The 22,977-nt window shown below is 39.4% G+C and overlaps 1 protein-coding gene across 2 annotated transcripts in view; it reads left to right on the top strand.

The window, feature by feature from the left end:
• Positions 1-22,977, top strand: part of AKAP6 (A-kinase anchoring protein 6) — a 410,196-nt gene that overhangs the window by 285,870 nt on the left and 101,349 nt on the right. The window lies entirely within an intron of this gene.

Genomic DNA, 22,977 nt, shown 5'->3' with positions numbered 1-22,977 from the left:
ACTGGCTTGGAACTCACATATTGATTGCAGCAATCCATCTAATAACTATCTATATTGTTTTCCATGTCTGCTAATTCACCCTTAGCCTAGTGTGTTTTACCAATTTCACTTAAATGGTCTTAGTCGTTCTTACAAAACAACCCTGTGATTTTGACTGAAGAAATGGTTGCAAGATTCACGGTGTCTGAAAAGCTGTTGGGGAGGTAGAGGGACTTTCCACGGAAATATCAGACTGTAGTAAATCTTCCTCATTTAGGCAATTTTTATTGGAGTAATTCTGACAGTTGTCATCCTTGAATTGCTTTGAGCATATGGCATATTTCAAAGAGCAGATTGTGAATCATAAAAAATAAAATTAATAACTAACCACAGAATCAGCAACAGTATAATGACAAGAAACAACTACCCTCTAGCTTTTTAAAATTTCTTATAGAATAAGAAGTACATTCAAGGTCAAATAAAAGTTGTCTTCTTTCTTCTTCAATCTTTATCATTTGAAATTACCTTTATTTAATATATTATTTTAACTTTTCCCTCTTCTAAAGATAAATATTTATTTGTATTTTTTGAGGGTCTGGCCCACTTTAATTAACGTCCCCTGGGAATCATCTTGGTTAAGAGAAGATATAGCTTCTCAGGGACTGAGCAAGTGATGATATTTTACTCCCTGAAGAATTCTGTCCAACATTAATAGAGTTTGTAGACTATCAGCTATTTCCTGTATGGATAGCTGTTCACAGTAACAACAAAACTACCCAATATATCTTCTGGCATAACATATTATTAAGTTAACAATCTTGACCTAGTAGCCAAAGCTAGATGATTTTATATTTTATGTCAAGAATTACATATGAAAATGCCTATAAACCTATGTTAATTTGTGATGCAAAAATATTTGTTTTATTCCTAAGGCTTAAGATTAAAAATCGAGTCAAACAGGAAAAGATAATATAAAAGTTACCTAATCGTAAGCTGTTATCTCACATTTTATTACACTCATGCTGCCAAATAACATTTTTTTTCTTCCTGATGCATTTTGTATTTTGCACATAAACCACTATTTATTTCAGAAACAGTGCTATTCTTTGTCAAAATCACATCCATATAATTTACATCACAATTAATAGGAAATCACTGAACAAAAAGTGCAGTCTTCTTTTTCTTGTGGTTTCCTTCTAAGTGTTCTGCCTGAGAATTCTCATTTTGGCATATTGAAGGCCATTGTTCCACCCACTCAGCACTTCTGGGTTGTAGTATTTTTCCAAACGTTTTCCTACTGGGGTTCTTTATTTGTGACTTATGTCTTGTCATAATTTTTTTTTTTTTTTTTGCATTGTAGGTGTTCAATGTATCTAAGTTTATGAGGCTAGCACTAACTTTGCATTTCGCTTATAAGCAATATTAAGGGTTGAATTGGAAACCAAGGGCAAATGATACAGGTTTGTGGAGTTTCTCTGTATAGATTCCAAAGGTTTGGAAACTTGCAAAGCAATCCTGAGGATATTGACTAAGGACTAATTTAGAACTTGGGGTGGCTTCTGCATTAGAAAAACTGATGGAGAATTAATTTCAGGTCTTTGCCAAGAATTCCCATTTCAATGTCCCATCCCTCTGTTCTGTCTGCTTTTTCAGGAATCAACTGAACTGAAGCCTCAGGGGAGGGAGATGGAGCCTGTTGCTCAGAGAGACTCCTGAAAGCGCAAAGCTTTCAATTGGTCCCCAGGGCTTTCGAGGCTTTAGAGGCTTTCAGTACTGTTGAGACTACCTTAGTCATTTTAATCTTTGGATTTGTTGGCCCTGAAAGATGCCAGTCTTTTATTATTATTTCTTATCAAGGAAACCATTGGCATTTGGGACAAAACAAGTTTTTGTTAGTTTGTGAGATTATCTCTTTTGCTACTAGACATTTACTCTTTATTTCCCCATCATTGTGGCAGCTCAACAGGCCACCCAACCCATTTCACAGTGTTTCCAATCCATCTCAGACCTATCTACATCATCTTCATTTCTTTTTTTTTTCTTTTTTTTTTAATTAAATCTTTATTGTTCAGATTATTACATTTGTTCCTCTTTTTTCCCCCCCATAACTCCCCTCCTCCCAGTTCCTGCCCCACCCTCCGCCCTCACTCCCCACCCACTGTCCTCATCCATAGGTGCATGATTTTTGTCCAGTCTCTTCCCGCACCCCCCACACCCCTTTCCCCCCCAAGAATAGTGAGTCCATTCCCTTTCTATGTCCCTGATTCTATTATAATCACCAGTTCATTCTGTTCATCAGATTATTTATTCACTTGATTCTTAGATTCACTTGTTGATAGATGCATATTTGTTGTTCATAATTTGTATCTTTACCTTTTTCTTCCTCTTCCTCTTCTTAAAGGATACCTTTCAGCATTTCATATAATCCTGGTTTGGTGGTGATGAACTCCTTTAGCTTTTCCTTATCTGTGAAGCTCTTTATCTGACCTTCAATTCTGAATGATAGCTTTGCTGGATAAAGTAATCTTGGTTGTAGGTTCTTGGTATTCATCACTTTGAATATTTCTTGCCACTCCCTTCTGGCCTGCAAAGTTTCTGTTGAGAAATCAGCTGACAGTCGTATGGGTACTCCCTTGTAGGTAACTGAGTTTCTTTCTCTTGCTGTTTTTAAGATTCTCTCTTTATCTTTTGCTCTTGGCATTTTAATTATGATGTGTCTTGGTGTGGTCCTCTTTGGATTCCTTTTGTTTGGGGTTCTCCGCGCTTCTTGGACCTGTAAGTCCATTTCTTTCACCAGGTGGGGGAAGTTTTCTGTCATCATTTCTTCAAATAGGTTTTCAATATCTTGCTCTCTCTCATCTTCTGGCACCCCTATAATTCTGATGTTGGTACGCTTGAAGCTGTCCCAGAGGCTCCTTACACTATCCTCGCATTTTTGGATTCTTTTTTCATTTTGCTTTTCCGGTTGGGTGTTTTTTGCTTCCTTGCATTTCAAATCATTGACTTGATTCTTGCGCTCCTCTGGCCTGCTGTCGGGAGTCTGTATAATATTCCTTATTTCAGTCCGTGTATGCTTAATTTCTAGTTGGTTCCCCAATATAACATCGAGGGTCTCATTAGTTTTCTTGTAGATCTCATTAAGTTTATCGGCGGCTTCTAAACAGTTCTTGAGAGACCTTAAAAGTGTGGTTCTGAACTCTATATCTTCCATTGACAATTTTGTCCTGTTTCTTTGTCTCCGCATTTTGTTATGCTTCCTTGGTGCACCCCCTAGTGGTCTTTGTGCGCAGTCCTATAAACCTTGATTGTTGTAGCTAATACCAGGGAGGGTTTGACCTCCAGGCCAAGTGGCTATGATAATCAGCTGTGTCTGCAGTGAGAGAACTTCTGTTCTCTAGGGAGGTGCTAATCTGGCGTTTGCCTGAGGCTATCTGGCAAAAGCCTCTGTGCAGGGCTTGGGCGGGGCGGGTCGCACAGGATCAACAGGGTGGGCCGGAGAGAGCAGTTATGGCGGCTCTCAGTCCTGTCCCCAGGGGCTCTGCCTCTCTGAGTCCCAGCTACCGCTGCAAACCTCGGATAGAAAGCTGCACTCGCTCTGACCGAAGCCAGACAGTCCCGCTTCTCTCGTTTGAGTCTGGGTCGCTAAAGACTCGCCCGGATCTGGAGCTCAGAGTCTGCGACTCCCTCCAGATTGAAAACGCCACCTCAGAAGACTAAAAATGGAACTCCCATTTGACCCAGTGATCCCACTACTAGGAATATATCCCAAGAAACCAGAAACGCCAATCAGAAAGGATATATGCACCCCTATGTTCATAGCAGCACAATTCACCATAGCTAAGATTTGGAAACAGCCTAAGTGCCCATCAGCAGATGAGTGGATTAGAAAACTGTGGTACATATACACAATGGAATACTATGCTGCGGTAAAAAAAAAAGGAACTCTTGCCTTTTGCAACAGCATGGATGGATCTGGAGAGCATTATGCTAAGTGAAATAAGCCAGTCAGAGAAAGATAAATACCACATGATCTCACTCATTTGTGGATTATAGAGAACAACATAGACTGATGAAAAGGGACAGACTCAAAGACTGAGAAACAGCAATCAGGCTATCAATCCCCAGAAGGAAAGTAGGGGAGGGCGGGGGTAAGGGGAAGAGATCAACCGAAGGACTTGTATACATGTATATAAGCCATACCAATGGACATGGACAACAGGGGGATGGGAGCATGAGTGTGTGTGGGGGGGAGGTTGGGGGTTAATGGGGGGGATGAGGACACATTTGTAATACCTTAACTAATAAAAAAAAAAAAAAAAAAGACTCGCCCGGATCTGGAGCTCAGAGTCTGCGACTCCCTCCAGATTGAAAACGCCAACCGCGCCCTCCGCCGCCAGCCCGCTCGCGCACTCCGCACCTCAGAATTTGACTTCAGCACTGCGCCTCCTCTGAGTGTCCGTATGCATTTCTCTTTCCTCCTAGTTGTAGGACTTCCACTCAGCCAGCGTTCCTGTGGTTTGGGGTGATGTCCGTTCTGTCTTTTAGTTTCACTTTTGAAGTAGTTGTTCAAGGCAGCAAACTCCGGCGTTAACCTATGCCGCCATCTTGGTTCTCTCCATCTTCATTTCTTAAAACAATGATATAACACCAAGAACAATGCCTTGCACTTGCATTCTCTATGTTGTTAAGTAAAGCACCTTATACAGTTATTGAGCTAATTTATTTATTGAGTTAATAAATTATGGATGGGAATGAAGTTTATGACTCCTGATATTATATTATGGCAAAGAATGAGGGAGACCTTCAGCTGAGTATTGGTAGAATCCAGGAACTAAGATTAGGCAGAATCATTATTCCTTTTATCATAGAATTTGAAACCTTTGTTTTCCTCTCTCTAAGGGGCTTTCTATCTTTCATCCCTCAGCTCCTTACCTGGCAAAGATAGTCATGCCCAAACACAATTTATGCATTGTACCATCCAGGTTGATCCCCAAAGTCCACATTTAGAAATGTTGGGTTTGAGAAAATATCATAAGATGGTGCTCAGTGAAAGTGAAGATTTTTAGGCACTACCTTCTTAACTTTAGGTACTAACTTTCTGGCTTGACCTGCTTGTTTTATATTCTGGTCTCTGCTGGAAAGCCATCTGACCTTAACTCCTAGACATGAAACTGCAAATAAATACCCTGACTATTCATTCAGCAGACCTCCTGAGTGGGGCACCTGGCAATGACATCTTGGTTACCCCAAACAAGCAAACTACCCAAGGAATTCTTGCAGGAAAAGAATTAGATGTAACCAGCAAAGATCACATTCATACAACCTGACATAATTTAGAACCTTAATATCACAATGGGCTCTAAAGTGGATTTTTTGTTTAAACCATTTTTGTTAGTTTCAGATTGTGAGAAATTTAAGACCATTTTCTTTCTAATTAATTTTAAACTGCAGGGTCCTAAGAGCAACCTGGTTCTTATTAAAAACTAGTCACTCTTAAATATACTTTCCTTTTCAGAGACAGTGAGCCATACTCCCAGTATCTTTCCTTCCCCTTTTCTATCTTGTCCAACCTCTGAATTGGGACCTTCTGGGCCTATTTTTAATAAACAGTGGCAGTATCGTCAGCCTGGGAAACACAAGTGTAGTTTTTTTCTCCTTTTTTTCCTTCCTTGATATGAAAATCATCTCCAAGGAGAATTTGCTCCCGCTCCCTCGCTTTCCTGCTCTTCATTCCTCCTACCTTTTTAAGTAGGACAATTTAATTTGTCAAAAGTAACCACCGTGATTTTGAAAGTTCAGCTCCTATTTGTACTAGAGTTACGAAGCCAGAATTCATAATCACAGGGAGCTGTCACTCTACTGGTCTTTATGTGCATTAACTATTAATGGAGCAATATTTAAAACCCACTTGCAAAAGAAAAGCTCCGTGTGGGTTTTTTTTTCATTTCTTCAGATCAAAGGTGGCATTATTCTTGGGCTCAGGGAAGCTCAAGACACTTCCTCCCCATCCTGTACATGTCATAGGCGGAGGGGCCTGGAAGCATTTCCTTAGGCTGCTGCTGCCACGCTGCCCTCCTGGCCGACACGCAGACTCTGGCGTGCTGGGAAGGCTGCCCTGTCAGGGCTCCTCACCTGCCACAAAGCACTGCCCATCTCTGTCACCTACCAGCATAGAGGACAATGCCCCTAGCCATCTGGGTGGGTGTGGGGTTCCAGAGTCCAAGAATTAATTTCAAGGGCCAAAATTAGAAGTTGCAGTCTGCTGGTTATTGTTCTAAATGAACAAGATCTGTTTTCAGACAGTATGAAGCTCACTGACATAGCATATTTATGGATTTGTTTCTTGAGTGAATGGTTTAGCTCTTCCTCATGAATGAAATATAGGATTATAGGATTTTTAAGGGGTTAAAAAGAACACTTTAGCTTAAAAATAACTTAAAATTAGTAGCCACCTTAACTAATAATACCTGTATACTTTCAAGGAACTTACACTGAGGATTTTATATTTAATTTTGAGAGTTAGTTATTCATATAATTCTGTTTTCATGGGGAAAATGCACATATCCTTTATATTTCTCCATTGATATCAGTATTATACAAATATTTCTTGTGTATAAAAGGAAAAGAACTACTCATTTCGCATAATACAGTGCTCTCTATAGATTACTTACATATTTACACTGCTGTGAATTTGAGGTTGTTTATGAGAATTCACAGGAAAATAATACAAATACTTTAAAGTGTAAATATAAATTAAAACTGGGGAAAATACACAGAGGTTAGAGTCTGTTTCTGTGAGAAGAGTTAATATGTAGGCACATACACTGTAAGGTTCTACATAGATACTAAAGATAACCTCAACATTTTGTTCTGGCTTTTCCAGTAGTGAAAACAAAGAGGGAAATGTGCTTAATTGCAAAATTTTCATTTTCCACAAGGAAAAGTCACACGCCTCTGAAGAAATTGAGTTGATTTTGATACTTAGATACAAAACCATTTTCTTTTAGGATTTTTTAATAAGGGGTTAGGATGGTATGGTAGAGACATGTCTAACCACAGTATTTCTTTCTTTTTTTTATTTTGAGAAAGAGCTCGCTTTAGTACAAGTAAATTTTAAATGTTTCTAACAAATGAATAATTATTTTTCTCTGACTGCGTTGCCAGGTACGTTTAAAGACTTGGAGCACGGCTCTCACCCAAGGGTGGCTCCTCTTCATGATAGCTTGGCCAGCGGGGATAATAAGAGAGGATCCCAGTATCACATATTGGGAAAGAGGAGGATATTAGGAAAGTGAGAGAGAATTATAAGCATCAGAGAGAATGGAAGCTGTTGAAATTAGTTAATCCAAAGGTAACCAAACAAAAAAAGGGTAAAGGAGTAAGTGAAAATCATGGATAGGTAGATGAATGAATAGATAAGAAAACACTAAAACACAAACAAATAAAAAGAAAGTAAACAATGAAAGAATTGTTTCAGAAAAAATAAACAAGAGAAAGGGATAAGTTTTAAAGGAGAAAATGGTACTTTGGAGAATTTGGGTGTGAATTTAAAGACAAGCATTATGACTTTTAAAAGAAACATATGCATGGAATAGGATTAGAAATTCTGGGGAATAAGAAACGTAGTGTAAGAGAAGAAAAATGTGATCTGGTCGACTTGTTATTTTATAATTATTGATGCCAAAATAATGTTGTCACAGTTATGAACCAATCATAGAAAACAGATTAACCGTGCTATCCCTATATTTTATAAATTTGCAAATTTCAACCCTCTATAATAGTTCCTTGCATTTTGTTCGGGACAGTTTCTAAGTAGTTTCAGATGTGGCTTGATACCTTTATGATTGAACTTGCACTCCTAAAAGTGTAAAGCTAGGCTCGCTCATAGTCCAGGTTGCAGTAGCTAGGCTTGAAATAGAAGGAAATCCACTAACTTAAAAAAATAATTTCACATGTTGGTATCTAGAGTAGAAGTAGTATGCATCAAACAATTAAATTCTGTTAATTAGGCCTTATGTTTCAGTACCAAAATTTCCTACCTTAATTGTTCAAAATGAAACAAAATACTAGCTATGGAACCAGTCAAGGTAAAAATACTACAGATATATCAGGCACAAGAACCTAATGATAATTTTTAACCTCTTTCCCAGTAGATTAATTGTAGAGCCTAATTGTATGTTAGATTAAAACTCCATTAAGATAAGAAGAATATGCTTAAAATCATTCTATTTCAAATAACATTATCTAGTCATTTTTAAAGGATCAGAATGGAAAAACCTAGGCTGTCTCCACTGCTATCTAGAAATAAATTTGTTGTTCCATTTTTATTAAAGTTCAAAAAGTCCTTAGATTAGCCGTCATATTAATCTGAGCTTTGATGAATCAGTGTTTGCTATGAATATTTGAATATATATTTGTTTCTTTTCTTTTTTTTTTTGAAAGAGAGGGCAGAACTTACCTTGAAAATGTTTAGGGCAAGAAAAAGTATATGGATATGGCTTCTGAACAATATATGAGCCATTCTTCATGCTGGAGCTTATAATTTCTGTTTGAATCACTTAAAAAATCGGAGGGGGGGAGGGTGTGCTGTAAAGAGAATAGTACACCCAGTAATACTTGTCTGTGTGTGCAGAGGGGCAAGGAAGGGAAGCCCCGCCAACAGTTTTTGTCCCTGACGGGCAAGCTACTGTCCGGAAGGTGCTTGGCTCTTGGGGCAGCCTCTGCTGAATTCTTGCTTCTCCCTCTCCCTGGCAGGCAGCTCTGGCCTAGAATGGATCAAACAAGCCGTGGGGAAAGTTCCCCTCATTTGCATCACTTCTAGACAGCCCTGTCGTACTCTTCGCTGACAGGAAATCACTGTCTTTGTCACCTTTTCTCAGGGCTCTCCTTTTGGCAGCGATGGGCCATGTGACCACATTTCCTCACAACAGGCCGGCTGGACTCAATGACATGTTTTCCTCAGCACTGAACGGGGTAGAAGAGTCAGGGGGAAATGACTACATTCATTTCAGAGTGAAAAGATAATTAACACTTGAAGGACTAATGCTACAACCTATGGAATTATTATTCAAATTGAAGTTAATTTATCAAAAACTTGTGAAAACTATCGCCCCCAATGCAACTGTTTAAAAAAATAAAAACCTTGAACAGTTAGAGTTGGGAGAAGGAACAAGGCAAGAGAGCGGGGCTTTGGATGAGAGGGTGGGAGAAAGGCAGAGGGAAAGCATAGCACGCATTAACTGTGTTTGAAAAAGCAACTTTAAATAGGCTAAAACTTCAACATTTGGGACGCTGGAGCATGTAAACCGCTTACTTAGATGATATGAATAGGACACTGGCAAACAAAAGCGGCAGTGTGCTCCTAGAAAACTGTGCTTAGAGGAGTTTCCTTGGCAACAGAAATGCAGTTCCAAAAGTAGACAGAACTTTCCTCAGAAAACATACTATTAATAACAACCTTCCGGAACAACTTGGAACAATTTGACGACTTGGCAATAATGATGCCAAGTGTTCTGCAAATTAATCTAACACATAATAGTTATGTTTCCCTTGCCCGTAATTCTGCTGGACCCGACCTAGAACGCACTGCTTTTCAGTGGCACAAATGCGAAAATATTTCTCAATGTTGTCATGGAAAAAGAAAACCAAAAGAAATGCTAGTGGCCAACAGTGAACCAATGATTGCATTCAGCCTTTTGGAATCTACAAAAGAACTTACTTTAACGAGATGAGTTTATTCCAATGAAAGCTACTACATTTACTATCTCATCCCAAATAAGATGCTTTCACAGACAAAACTTGGTAAAGAGTTAAGAGCCTGAGACTTGCTGAGATGTGAGCACATCTTGAGGCCATTGGTTACATAAATATAACACTTCACCTAATGCGTGCTGGGTGTTATTTTTAAAAGCATCATCATTTCTTGTCAGCCAAGAGAATAAACTAATCTTGGATCTATCTGACCAATGGGGATCATTTGAATTCTCCTGAAGGCTATATGTTTACCAGACAAGGAAGAGCGCTCCCCGCCTCTGACCTTTCTTGAATCCTTGGATCTAAAGGTTAAAAGTAATCAATATCTCATTGGGCTGCTTGGTTTCAGGGTAATAAGTAATAACCATCATGTTAAAATCCAAATGATTACAGATAGCACTGCAATGAGTTGACCTGTTTGGGAGCTTTTATTAATTGCAATCAGGATAATCATTAGAGTTTGCTAATAAAATTTTGGATTAAATTGCAAAAATTTCAACCTTTAACTTTTAAAAAATGACTTTTACTTAATTAGATGTGAATATGCAGTGTTTCCTCCTGTGTTGAGCTAAGAGATTTGGCTTTAACCCCACATTATTGTAAATTTCTTCCTGGTTTTATAAAATAAATTAGAGGAACATTTAAATTCCTTGTAAGAAAGGGTGCTTGGTTCACTACCACCTTTGGCTCCTGAACTGCTCAAACTATGTATGTGTTTCAGGTCAGTGAGTTAATGGAAATGTCCCTCACCTACTTCTTAGCATTTCATAGTTTTAAATTACTTATCTTTAGTGGTTATATTCATATTTGGAATAATCTGGTTTGAAACTAAAAAAAAAAAAATTGTATGATATGTGATTAAACTTTACAGACAACCATGATATAAACCGAGGTTTATTTGTTTTGTTGTTGTTGTTTTAAAGCAGCAAAACTTAAAGGTGAAAACCAAGTATTATCACTGACAAAGAGGTCTAATATAAAAAGGATAAATGCTAGGTTTAATGTTCCATGCAATTACATCAGGAAGGCATTGGTTATTATAGCGATAACCACGAGGAAATGTGTAAGATACATATGCAACTGAATCCAAATATTTTGTCTTTATTAATCATTCCAATTTTATTAGCACTTCATGCATATATTTCTAAAGCAGGAAGGTAGGGCTAGAAGGGTACCTAGAAAATGTTTTAGTAATTTCAAAAGAAGTCCTGGCGCCTGCTCAGAATAGGCTGTTGAGCCCTGGGGTAGGGGTTGGAGTGTGGAGCTCAACTATGGTGCTTTCACAGATAAACTCTAACCTCCTTCCTTCTTGTCCTTATCTCACTACCATGTGTCTAACTTTAGAGGGAGGTAGATTTTTTTTTTTTTTTGTCCAAGGGACATCATTTTTGGAGTATTAGGAATTCCCCAACTCAACTATCCTTATTGTTAAATGTTCATACTGCCTTAAACCCTATCCTTAGGATTTATTTCTTTGGGGGTAAAAAAGGAATACAATACACTATACCAGATGCAGATATTCTATAGGGGGTAGGAGTAAATGCCAATTGTAACATCTCATTTAAATAGAAGGGCACTGGGAAGGGAAGATGGAGTGAATAGAAGGAACAAATCCAGATAAGGAACCAAGAACAGATGTTATCTACTGCATCATTTTATAAAAAGAGAAGTGTGTGCATGTGTGTGTGTGTGTGTGTGTGTGTGTGTGTGTGTGTGTGTGTGTGTGTGTGTGTGTGTGTGTGTGTGTGTGTGTGTGTGTTATGAGATAGAAATAGGATGGGGGGGGGAGGGGAAAGCGAACATTGGCCAAATCTGACTGTTTGACTCTGTCCATGCCCCATGCACATTATCTTATTTAATGTTCACAATAATCAAGCATTATTTTCCCCATTTCACCAGACTTTGAGCCGGAAACACTCAGGTGACTAGCCTAAAAGACACAGAACTAGCTTCTCAGTCAAGTTAGACTAGATTTTACTGATATAACCACCCCAAATCTCAAAGGTTTAAAGCTACAAATGTTTACTTATCATACATATGGATTGGCTGTGGGCTCTCTGCTTGGCATGTTCTTTCTCCAGAACTCAAACCACTGGACCAGCCACCCTCTTCAATATGGCAAAAATAAAAGAGACTTCTGGAGGGTCTCCCTCTGGCCATTAAACCATCTACCTGAAAGATACACATGCCACTGTCTCTCAAGATCCTTGGCCAGAACTGATCACATGGCTCCACTCTACCCCAGCCAGGATAGGGAAATGCACCCCCACTAAATGTCTGAAAGGAAGAAAGCTAGAAATATTTCTTGAGCTCTGCCAGTAACTACCACAAGAAATGAGTAAATAAATCAGGCTTTGAATCCAATCTGTCTGTCTCTCATACCCAGTCAATCTTTTACATGTTGCTGCCTACTCACTGTTACCTCATATCCTTTGCCTACAATAAGCAAAATTCTTGCGAGAACACGATTTTCCTCCTCTACATGAGCTTTTGATGCAAAGGTAGAAAAAAAGATCCTACTTTTAGACAGTACATCTGCTGAGAAACCATGATGAACTTGGTTAGCTCTTTAGCTAATCATCAGGCTATTCTGTAAAAGCCCCCAGACTGTCTTAAGCACTTCAGCACCTTGGGGAAGGTTGCCATCTTGAGCCGCACAGGACCCTCCTATATACTATCAGATTCAGGGAAGCTAAGAGTGAAAATATTTCTGTTTTGGGGGGAGATGCACTAAAGGCAGCATTGCCGTGGGAGAATTCAACCTCATGGACCTGCTATTGCCAAAGGGAGTTTACTGAAGAAAGGTCCCATGGAGAGATGCTCTAGAACAGTGGTTCTCAACCTTGGCTGCACATTAGAATCACCTGGGAATCTTTTTAAAATCCTGATTTCTGGGCCTCATCCTCCGGAAATTCTGTTTCTTTCTTATGGGGTGGGGCCACAACATTAGTAACAAAGAAAAAGAATTTCCGGAGGATGAGGCCCAGAAATCAGGATTTTAAAAAGATTCCCAGGTGATTCTAATGTGCAGCCAAGGTTGAGAACCACTGCTCTAGAGGAATATCATTTGCAGAAAAACCACTTTTCAGTCCTCTCAAGGAAGCAAATACAGTTCTCAGAATTAAGGGCATCCCCAAGCACATTCTGAATAATGTGGACATTTGTGAAGCTTATATATTCTTAACTAGGCACCTCTGCTACACCGTGTCCCTAATGAGGCACACTGGGGTAAGCTAAGAGGGAAGTAGTGGTCTTCCTGCTGAACCCTGATTCATTTACATAACACACACACACACACACACACACACACACACACACACACACTCTTCTAAAGCTAAAGAGTCAACCAGATTCATAACCTTATTACTTTTATGGCTGATTTTAATTTTTCTTTCAAATTTTCTCTGACCAGAGAGCTACAGCCTTTCTCCAGAAGGATAGCTATACATCCTGGAAAGTCATCTGCACGTACTATTTCAGCTGCTTTCCTAAGTAGTTGATTCCATATGCTCATAGACATTTGCATAAAGAAAATTGGTGATTTGTGATATTCCCCCTAACATCTCATTTTAGCCATGAAAACTAGGAAATTTGTGGAAGAGGTACACTTAAACATAGTCGTGCACACACATTTATATGTTTACACATATACACACATGTATGCAAAGTATTGACTTGTTTAATTTTTTTAAAAATCTATCATCAGGATTGAATTTGAATGAAAGATTCCTTGGACCAGATACACTTGTAGTCCCAAGACATTTAAGTCATGCATATATAAATAGCTACATAAACTCCCTTCTATATGCCAAGTTTCAGTCTGGAGCTCATTTCTATGTTATAAATCCCAGCATATTGGATTTTGTTGCCTTCATTACAACAGCACTATCCCTTTTGATACTCACAGGTGCCTCTCTGAGAGGGCCCTCCTAGAGAGTAATTTAGCCGTGAGTTCTTTCTTATTAATTAAATGCATATTTTAATGATGAAAGGTTTGGACTTTGTGGACCAAATCTGAGAATGAATGAGTGTAATTTTTGTTAGACTTCACACTCCAGGAGGGAAGGGGTCATATCTGTCTTGTTTATTATATATCTCCAGTGCCAAGCACAGTACCTGCCACAGAATAGAAACTCAGTATATGTTGAGAAACATTTTTCCAATAAGGCTTATTCAATGATCTATTAATTAAATCCTATTAATCAGGACTGTGCTATCAATTCATTACTTTTTCAAGAAAACAGTCCTATTTTCATGCTGTGGTTATTGAGTCAATAATCACCAAAATTTACAACTAGTCTCAAACCATGGTATTCACTGATATATTCTTGACTTTGTAGACAATCCCAATATAATTATTTATACATCCGAGGATAACATGTGCCATTCAAGTGTGACACCTAAAAACAGAAAATAGCTGTAGGTAAATACCAACAATCATTAGGAAGGGTAAGTATATAAGCATAATTTGTTCTTGTATCATAGTTAACAGGACAGTTTATTGACACATTTGTTGTAGGGAATTGGGTTTGAGTTCTGATAAACATGTACATCTAAAAATGCAATAACAAAGGGGGAGACTCTAAAAGACTGACTAATTTTTCCAAAGCTATAGTTACCTAGTTCAGAATATAAAAATGTAAATATTAAATTTCACGTCTATAATATCAAGGGAAGGTTAAAATTTTGAAGCTTTCTCCCACTTTCATTAAACAAAATTTTACTCTTTATAACTTAAAAAATAATGCTCATATGTGATTATTTAAACTTAGAGATTAATAGTAATTGTTAATGATTTTAAGCAATTAAGAAAAGGTTAAAAGATGTGCCATTTAAAATTAGAATTTGATAAAGATTTGTGATGAACTCACTTCTTGCCCCAATTTGATATCCTTTGGGTTTATGCCTTCCCATTGAACTTTATCCTTCCTCCTCAGCATTCCTTCACTGGGCATGCCGAGATTTGAAAATATGCATAAAGAACTATCCTCTCTGGATAATTTTTTCTCTTCTTTTCCTCACTCTCTTCTGCCTGGTGATGCTAAGGCCTGATTCTGTGAATCAGTGATTTTCTTATAAGCCATGAACAAAAATCCTCATGTTCCTTAAAACTTAAGTATAAATGAATCTCTAGAGTTGAGCTCATGGAATTCTTTTTCTGCACCATGCGAGTATAGCAAAAGAACTCAAATTTGGCTAGAATTTTGTAATCCATGTTTTGATGATAGTTTAAGAGGCTCTGCCTGTCCAAATTTGGGTTAGAAAAAGAAATAAAGTATGAAAAGACTGACCGAAGTCTTTTTATTTGCAAAAATTTCCAGGGATACCATGAGTAATGCCAGAAATCTCACGTGACAGCCAGTTCTTGTGGCATTTTTTAGCTCACCAATTTCAGGAAATAGTTCCAGGAAGCTGATTGGAGCTCAAAGATTTTTTTTAAAATTAACTTAAATGAATAATTGTGTTCCCTACCCATTGTCCAGACTACTGCTCGACCCATGCCCCACTGGGGTGGACATCTTTCCAGGGCTGGTAATATTTAGCACTCAATAAATAATTTGTGAATTGAACTACTTGTTTAATGAGTGTTTTCTCTTGAATCATAAAAAGTAAGTCTCTTAGAGATTTTGTACAGTTATTTATTTCCACGGGAAGTGAGAATTTTACCTGGAGTTTAAGGACTGCAGGTCACCTAAAAAGAAACTTTATTTCATTTACTGTCTTTCAAGGCTTGCTTTTTGTACATTCTGGAGAGGAGAGACTTTGTCCTCCATTGAAGAACTTTCCAGAGGGTATTCACAACCACCCAATAAAACGTTTAGCAACTCCCACTGCCCTGAAAGTCTTCTTATATCTAGTGTAAATCCCTTCTGTTGTTAGATTTAACTGCCAGATCCACCAAAATCCATGCTCTGTAATAATTAGACCTCTTCTCTTTTCTATATAGTCTTATTTCTCAAGCTTTTGCAGTTTTCTTTTCAAGTTAAAAATCTTTTTAAAATCCTTTATTTCAGTTTTGTCTACACTCCACCTAACTGAAACCATGTCCATCTTCTTTTGTAGGAGAAAATACGCTAATATTGAAAGGCTGCTGGTAAATCTATATATTTGAAGGGCTTTCATAAGCACATAGATTTCCCCATCAGGTTTTTCAACTCTCTTTTATTAAAAGTTAATAACATAGTTCATGGATGGTTTAGTAGAGGAATGTGGCCTGTCTGAAATGGTATGACTTACACTGTATACCTAGGGAAAACAAAGTTTAAAAAGAAAAAGGAAATGACATAAAAATGGACCAAAAAATCTTCTTCCCATTTAGGTGCTGAACTGCTTTTTCTCCCTTTGGATGCATAATATATTATTTATGTAAGAATGAGCAGTATGCTTTTGGCTCACATTCCACTTGGAACATATACAGTATGACAGCTTCCTTGGCTTATTGTTGTATATGTGGCTATCTATTTTTAATACATTGCTTTTGTCCTTTTTCATGCTTGCTTCCATCTGTTGTTACGAAAACTGACATAAAGTTTTTAAACACAAAAGAAGTGATGGAGAAAGTGATGGTAAGGGACAATATTTCAGAGGAACGTGAGGTGGAGAAACAGGAGCAAAGTCTCTGTGGAAGGAAACCAAAAGCAGCTTCTGCAGGCAAAGGGTCTGCAGTCACAGAGGGAAAACCCCTACGGCTGCATAAAGCATTTCTACGTTAGAAGGAGTTTAGCACATTGTCCACCAAATATTTAAACTTTTTAAGCTGGAGTTTTCAAACTTGTGAAATGCGGACAACACCCACCTCCAAAGGTTGCTGGAATTCAGTGAGGTGCTGTATGTAAGGGGTTCAGTCCCATGTTTGGTAAAGACTATGAGCTAAATATATTATACAGAACCAGAGGTTGACAAATGATAGCCTGTTTTTTTTTTAAATAAAGTTTTATTGGAACACAGCCAGCAGCATTCATTTGTGTATTGACTATGGTTGTTTTATACTATAACTAGAGACTTGGTGCACAAAAATTCATGCACTGGAGGAGGTGTCCCTCAGCTCAGCCTGTGCCATTTTACAGTCCGGGAGCCCTAGGTGGATGTCGGACTGACGGCTTAGGCCCGCTCCCTAATGGGCCTAAGCCGTCAGTCGGACATCCTTAGCACTGACACGGAGGTGGGAGAGGCTCCCGCCGCCTCTGCGCTCGCTAGCCGTGAATCCGGCTTCTGGCTGAGTGGCACTCCCATTTGGGAGTGCACTGACCATCAGGGGGAAGTTCCTCCATTGAGAATCTGCCCCCTGGTGGTCAGTGCATGTCAGAGCAACCAGTCGTTCCGCCATTTGGTTGATTTGCATACTAGCCTTTTATTATATAGGATAGCAGAGGTTAGTGCTTTCAACAGTGGCCATATGAGCTACATGCCTAAACTATTTACTAGCTGGTTCTTCGAGAAAACGTTTGCTAGTCCCTGGTATTAATAATTACTATTATGGCAACACTTTAGGAATATGTATTATTCTACAGATTTGAGTGATTTTCCAATTCAGTTTTATGTCTGTTGTATTATCATAATACCTGTTGACTATCATTCTTTTGCCCAGGGCTCTCCGGGTTTTTTGTTGTTGTTTTGTTTGTTTGTTTGTTTGTTGTAATAACCCAAAGTCGGCCTGCTTGCTTACTTTCCAGTGCAGCATAAATGCTTAATGGGTTCATCTCACCACCAGGTGGCCTCCTATCCTCTATTGTGCTTGTGGGACCCAAAAGGAAGCAGAAAATGGATCTAATTCACTTCTTTCAACTTTGGCTGTTATTCTGCTCTGAGCACTGCTCTGCTGGCTTGTCTGCTCTGAAATCAGGCTATGAACCCTGCATTTTGTGTTTGGCTTTGAAACATGAATTCACAGTGACCCTCTTAGAAAATAAATTGTAAAATCAGAAAAGCAGTTAAAGCAGTAAAAACAAAATTAAAACATTTAAATGCATACACATACATATCAAAGTAGATTTTTTTTAAAAAGAAGCTTGACTATCACTCTTAGAGCTTTACCATGACTCAGTCCCACTCTCACAGGTGTACCAGCAGGATTAACTGACCCGGAAGCTTCCTCGGGAAAAGACAAAGGCCACTGCCACTCACATCTCCACATGTTAATTTCTCTTGAAAAGCACGGATGGACTTCACCTCAGGGCCCCAGCGTCTTTATGTTATTTTATTCTCTAGATCCCCTTTTGAGTTTTCTTTTATCTTACTTTTAAGCTTCCTACAGACCCGAGTTAGGAAAGAGATGGGAATCCTGTGACAAAGCCCTGGATGAGGCTGCCATCCTTCTGGGCAGTGTCACTTTCTGCATCTGCAGAGTGAGGGGCATGCACCGAGTGCTCAGGCCCGTTCCACTTCAGGCTTCTCTCTTTGGTGAAAAAGAAAAGATTGTTCTTATTAGTAACTGAGTTTGCAATCTGGCAAAATCAGAATTTTAGGAATTCAATTTCAAAGCCTAAAGAAACAAACTTATGAGTATATATGTGTGTGTGTGTGTGTGTGTGTGTGTGTGTGTGTGTGTGTGTGTGTGTGTATGTGTGTGTGTATTTGGAAAACTGCCATAAAAAGTAGGTAGTTTCTAAATGCCACATTGTTTTTGGTTCATTTTAGGTAGTAGTTCTAAATATGTATTTGGTGAGCCCTTTTAAACCCTTTCTTTTCTGTTTTACACTGATTCAGAGGTAGATGACTATTCATTTGAATTCTCAACAGTGTCTTTTGCTGAATCTGTCAAGGGAGTTCAGCTTTCTCTGCAACGTCTTATTTCCCACACATTTTAATTTTCCTGCCTTTTTTTTTTTAGGCAGAATTGCCAAATGCTCCTCACATTTCTTTACAGCATCGAACAGATATAGTCACTTACACTTCCATCAAAAAGCAGTCATTTCATATCATGTGGACAACCTGTGCTTACCTTCTGCTTGTGTTGCAGTATGTATACCTCACTGGTTTCTATTTGAATTGTCACATTGGATGTCATGGCAAATACGGCTAAAGGCCTTTAGCCGTCTAGGAGGAAAAGACCATAAAGGTCTCTCGGGTATTTTGGTGAGGAACAGGCTTACCTTTGAATTCAAAGTCTACCCTGGGGGACTGATGACAGGCAATCACACTGATTCCCAGTTCCCTCTGGGGCTGCTTCTCTGGGAGCTATCTGGTTAAAGGCAGATTCATATATGTCTGGGGAAATTGACTGCAAGCTTTTTCCACTTCGCAAACTGCACTAATTACGATCAAACCCAACTAATAATGTATAAAATTCTCATCACTTCCTGTGTGCCTAAACACAGGGACATTCCCTACCTTAATTCTCTTTTCTCACCTATTTTTTAAAATTATGTGTGTCCATCTGCCCTGACACATATATCAGGAATTAACCAGTTAACTGCCACGTGTCCAAAGATGCTTTTATCTTGTTTGCGTCTATAGATGCTTATGGCGTACAAAGGGTTAATGGCCTAATGATTCAATCTTTGCTTCAGAAGTAAGAAAGAGTAAGGAATGATTCTGTCTGGCATTAGTGACTATGAAGATGAGACAATGAGCATTTGTTAGGTATTACTATGAGTTTTAGAGAACAAAATAAAAGGAAGGTTATCTTTTTCCTTAAGTAACATAATTCATTTAGAAAAAAATAAAACATGAAATGATAGCAAAGATCACATTGTGTAGTACAAGAAAATAACTGCTGGTCTTCTTAGAACAGCTTCATAGAAGAAATGAAATTTTAATTGGGTCTTGCTACATACAATATAAATAAGTAGAATGGAAATAGAATTGCAAAAGAATGCAATATGGGGGAAAACCCTCAGATCTGGGAATTAGTTCGACATGCTCCTAGGAGTTTACCAAGGAAGACGCACTGGGGGAAGAGTAGAAAAGCAATGGCAAATCCTAATGGCTTTCATCCATGTGTTCAGTGAAAGAAGTCTTACTGTGATCCCCAGATGAGCAATTAAGGCACAGAGAATTGTGCAGCTAAGTAAACAATGCAAGCAAATTTTTAAAATTGGCAAGCTAATTCTGGGCATGTATTTTCAATTTCATTTTTTAAATTTTTATTTAGTTAGTTAGTTTGTTTGTTAGTTATTTTGCCAATCTCATCGGTTCACAGATTACAATGTTTAGCATGGATCCTTTTCTGTCATCATGTTTATAAAACTTAGTGATTAAATGGTTATGTGTATATAAGTTTTGAGATATAATTATTAGTATTACCAGGTAATACCAATATGTTCCTTTCTCCCTTTGTTAAGGGTGGAGAAAATAGCACCTACTTGATAAATTTTCTAAAAGATGGAAAAATATACGTGTATATAATATGTATTATATGTATGTCTACTGTTTTCTTCTCTGTAGAACTTCATTTTTTTACATTTACCTTTATTGTTGAAAGAATTACAGATGTCCCCTTTGTTTTTGTTTTTTCCATTGACCCCGTCCACCCACACCTGCCCCTCCTAGGCCTCCACCACACTATTGTCTGTGTCCATGGCTACACATATACTGTTTACCTTTCTAGTGGCTCCACTTAGATGTGATTTATTTTACTCGGTTACAATACCTTATTTCTAAGATAGATAATAAAAACAAAGGGGAAATTTCCAGTCTTACTTGCAAATGAATAAAAGACCAAAATATTTATATAGAGATCAGAAACCTTGTACATACATGATCTAATTACTTATTAAAATACTAGGGGCCAGTGCATGAATTCGTGCACCTTGAAAGGAACTGTGGGCTGCAAGGCTGCTGTGGACACAGGGGTGGGTCTCGGCCCAGCCTCCACACCCCTGACCGGCCTCTCCCTCCGTGGCCCCCAGTCTGCCAGCAGCCCCACTCCCACTGCCACCGCTCCCACTCGCTGATGGTGTGCAGCAATTGGGGCTGGCGCCAGCAGCGGGTGCAAGCAGGGCCAGCACAGTCAGCGGGTGTGAGCAGCAGCTGCTGCCCTGATTGCCCCCCAGGAGCAAGGGGAGGTGGAGAAGCCCTCAGGGTGATCGGGACCAGCGCCAGGCACAGGCAGCAGGTGTGAGCAGCAGCTCTGGTGCCGGCAGTGGGTGCAAGCTTGGTCGGCCCCAGCAGCAGGTGCGAGTGCCCGGCGGGACCACGGTGCATGGTAGCAAAGAATTTTCAGTAACCACCAGAGGCTCGCTCCAATGACAGTGACCAACACCCTGCCTTGGTGTGGCACCCCCTGCTCCACCATACCACCACAACTAATGCCTGCCATGTTCTGTGCTCTGCCGCTTGCTGCAGACGCTCACCATGTTCCATGTGCGCCCCCTGGTAGTCAGTGCATGTCATAGCAACTGGTTGTTTGGTTGTTCGGTTGTTTCACTGTTCGGTCTATTTGCGTATTAGGATTTTATATATATATATAGTTCTGTGGTGGATAAGTGGTGAGTATATCATTGTCACTATGTTATGGATCAGATGACCACAGAAATATGAAATGACTTCTCTTAGATCTTGAGCAAGCCACCCACAGAGGAGAGGCAGAGGTAGCGGTCAAAGGGAAGATGGTGCACAATGAAGGGCTCCCTATCAGTGATGCTCAGGGAAAATCTAGGAAGTCAAAGTATTAGTACCTACTTTTGTTGTTTTTGCTGTAAGCTATGCTAAATGGCCACATCCTGGTTCTTCTGCCTCTTTTCATTCCTCTTAGTAAATTTGTGCAACCCTGTTGCAAATTTTTAAGTCATCATTATGATATTCTCTCATTTCATTATTTCAGGAATGTCATTAACTGAAGACCTCTATAGGTGCGATTTCCTTCCTCTTCTTCAATATTCTTTATTTTTACATAATTTTTGTGATTTATTTTCTGTAGACTAGATATGGTTTCCCATATCTGGTTAAACCCTTGCAATTTCATTTATTTACTTACTAGAGGCCCGGTGCACAAAAATTTGTGCACTCATGGGGGAGGGGGGTCCCTCAGCCCAGCCTGTGCCCTCTCGCAGTCTGGGACCCCTCAGGGAATGTCCACCTGCTGGCTGAGGCCTGCTCCCCAGGGGATTGGGCCTAAGCTGGCAGTCAGACATCACTCTGGCAGCCCGGGAGCCCTCAGGGGGTGTCCACTTGCCAGTGGGGAGCAGGCCTAAGCTGCAGTCGGACATCCTTAGCGCTGCTGAGGAGGCAGAGAGGCTCCCGCCACCACCCCTGTGCTGGCAGCCATCAGCCTGGCTTGTGGCTGAGCAGGGCTCCCCCTGTGGGAGCACACTGACCACCAGAGGGCAGCTCCTGCATTGAGCATCTGCCCCCTGGTGGCCAGTGTGTATCATAGTGACCAGTCATTCCCAGTCATTTTGCTGTTAGGGTCAATTTGCATATTACCCTTTTATTATATAGGATTACTTTCTCTCCATCTCTCTATGCATTCCCTTCATTTTGTTATCTACATTTTCACTTCTTGCTCTTCCTTATTTTGGAAACACACACACACACGTTCCTCTTTTTTTTTTTTTTTAAATATATTTTATTGATTTTTCACAGAGAGGAAGGGAGAGAGATAGAGAGAGTTAGAAACATCGATGAGAGAGAAACATCGATCAGCTGCCTCTTGCACATCCCCCACCGGGGATGTGCCCGCAACCCAGGTACATGCCCTTGACCGGAATCGAACCCGGGACCTCTCAGTCCGCAGGCTGACGCTCTATCCACTGAGCCAAACCGGTTTCGGCCACACGTTCCTCTTTAATGAAGCTCTTCTCATACACTTTCTTGAATGATTATAGCAAACTCCCTTACATCGCTTGAAAAGTGTGCTCAAAAGCAGTTATCATAACTCAGACTTGCTCTTTATAGTCTTAGTTAATACTAATATATTTTCACCTTAACCCTAAAGCTTCTTTAAACTGTGGGCTATTGTTCTTCTGGATGACAGGTATCACTATGAGTGAGAACTCTTCTATCAGCTCTTAGCCTCAACCTCAAGCTATTAAAAATCTACTGAAGTTTGGAGGATGAGTATACACCGCTGAAGCCACAGAGTGGGGGTTTTTAAGAGTGTTTTGACCACTCCAGAGTCATTTTGAATGGCACTCTTGATCTTATTTATTATCCTCCCAGAGGCCACCGATTTCCTCAGACTTCTGTACTGATATCTAAAGATTTTTTTATTTTAGAACACCAGCATGGCCTAGCAAACTAAACTGAAATTCCTCCCGAAAAGTTCATTTCTGGGTTTTAGTACTATCTTACTGACCTTGGGCA

This window comes from Myotis myotis, unplaced genomic scaffold (genome assembly GCF_014108235.1).
Source record: "Myotis myotis isolate mMyoMyo1 unplaced genomic scaffold, mMyoMyo1.p scaffold_m19_p_1, whole genome shotgun sequence".
Classification (NCBI taxonomy): domain Eukaryota; kingdom Metazoa; phylum Chordata; class Mammalia; order Chiroptera; family Vespertilionidae; genus Myotis; species Myotis myotis.
The sequence above is the reverse complement of the archived record's forward strand: the minus strand, read 5'-3'. Positions and strand labels throughout refer to the sequence as shown.